Source organism: Amphimedon queenslandica, unplaced genomic scaffold (assembly GCF_000090795.2).
Source record: "Amphimedon queenslandica unplaced genomic scaffold, v1.1 AMPQUscaffold_12852, whole genome shotgun sequence".
NCBI lineage: Eukaryota > Metazoa > Porifera > Demospongiae > Haplosclerida > Niphatidae > Amphimedon > Amphimedon queenslandica.
Window position 1 is genome coordinate 37,208 of NW_003546912.1, and position 2,393 is coordinate 39,600.

Genomic DNA, 2,393 nt, shown 5'->3' on the forward strand with positions numbered 1-2,393 from the left:
GAGTATCAGAATCCATCAATACACGCAATATAACATAACGAGCCTGCATGTGAGCCTATGAGTGGTGGGTGGAACAACATTATATATATATTATAATGACATTATCAGTAAAGTACTTGTCTCCATTTCTTTGTTTCAGGTGTATAAAACTCTAATGCTATAAGTCCTGCCCTCAACATGCTCAACCAATTCACATACATTATGTCTTCAGCTTCAGCTCCTTCATAACCAAATATACTAGAAATAGGCGGAGCATGATAATATAGACCACACCCATACTTACCGCAATATATTCCTGTCAGTGGAGAGGTATATACCAACACATTCTGCTCTACATTCTTCATAAGTTGATGCTATTGTACTAAACTGTGTATCCCATGTCTCTCCTGGATTATACCAACTCCTTATCTAACATGAATGTGAGCAAACTAGTAAATAGGACAAAATTCAAAAAATTCCTTGCACACAGTTTTTGATTGCACACAGATGCCTATAGTTAGTGTAAACAAAGATTAAGTTGACAAAGTTGGGAGATACAGTATATCTTGATGTACTCCCCACAAAATGCAGTGCTACTATATAGGTAAATGTTCTTCTTATGAGTAAACCCTGTTTTCATTCTCATAAAATGTGATGCAGAATTATCAATTTAAAGTCAGATCATCCACACAGGTTATGCTTTTACGTGGACTATAAACCATGAAGGCTTTATAGTATAATGTGTAAGACTGCAAGTCCAACCTTATCTCCAGTCAAAGGATTGATAACTTTATCTTGTTCAAAGTTAAAGACTCCATTCTTATCCTATTATAGACTCATACCATCAACTATAACAATGAATTAATGAGACTTACCTTACTGAACAGTTTCCCTGATCCGTGTCCTAATAGTTTATGCAATCCAACCTGCACTTCAAATGCTTTACCTCTCAAATCAGTAAAAATACCCTAACAAGAGAATATAATGTAATGCTCAAAATCTAAAAGTTACAATATTTCCATCACAATAGGCTGCTCTCCAATTAACTCTTCATTGTACATGTATGCCCGCAAGTAAACTCATGCTGGATGGCTTAAATGAAAGCATAAGTGTGTACTCACATTTTGTGTGTGTAGTCACAAAACGACAAATGATTAGGTATACATGTAGTTGTTGCTACAAGTAATAGTCTGTGCTAACTAATTTATTACATTCTTGTCTTCCTATTCCACCCACCTCCCTGACATGCATGCTATACACACTACACCATTGGGCTACTCATAATAATAACCAAATTTGAACCAGAAGAATGTAGAACAAGGGGTGTACTTAAATAAAAGATTACGACATGATGATGAATGAAAGTCAAGTTACTACATGATAATACTACATGAGCAAAATGTGAAGTTATATACAGTTCATGAAGTTAACATGGTTTGACAAAACTCTTAACAATATTTGTTGCTGTGTAATAATTGAAGGTGTGAATGTCAGTTAGAAGGAGTTTTTCATCAGTGCAATCTTCACCATTCAAAAGTACTTGTCATTACATATAGTGAAGTAGTACTTAGTCTCATTGCTGTCAATTACAACAACACGAGCTGATTTACTCCTAATAATGTAATGCACACAGTGCAATTCACATTTGCAGTTACAAATATTCAATCACTGTGATTCACGCTGTGATCATATTCATTAATTAACAATGAGCTTGTTTACACAGAGATTGATTGGACATCATTGGAGCATGCCACTTCCTCCCTTTATGTCATACTAAAGTTGCTCTGTAACACAGCTCCAAAACTGTGAATACACTGAATAATTTTCTTAGTCCCTCCTTCTGCCCTTAGCTTTGTGTCCCAGTACTGATAAAGGCTAGGCCACATTTACACAGCAACGAAAACGATGAGGATACCATATATGGTATAAGGGATTCCCCCTTTGTTTGGTGTGCGTGTATGTGTCAAATTCCTTATAAGTGAATGTTACGTTAGGCTTGTGCTGACTTCAGTTACGTTGTGACAGTGTATATAAGAGCCAAGCACTGAATACACTTTATCTATTGGGGTAGCAGACCATTCCCCGGACTACAGCTGTGCGAGACTAGCAAGAGCATGCATCAGTGGTGCCTACTTATAATGTTGCTGAGAAGAATAAGAGCTTTAGTGGAGCAAGTGGCAGCTCCTCCTCGAGCTCCAGTGCAAGAAACCACTGGAAGAGCAGCAGCCTCACCCGCCGTTATTATTGCTGGTGATATTCTCTGGTACAAGAGGGACCCGCCACCAGATGCTCACTGTCAGTACTTTGTGCAATTTGAGCAAGAGAGCAGCTACTGTTACAGAAAATGTGAGATGGTTAGTGCAAAGTGAACACTGAGTTGTAATGTCATAATATCTATAGTCGTGTACACTTCT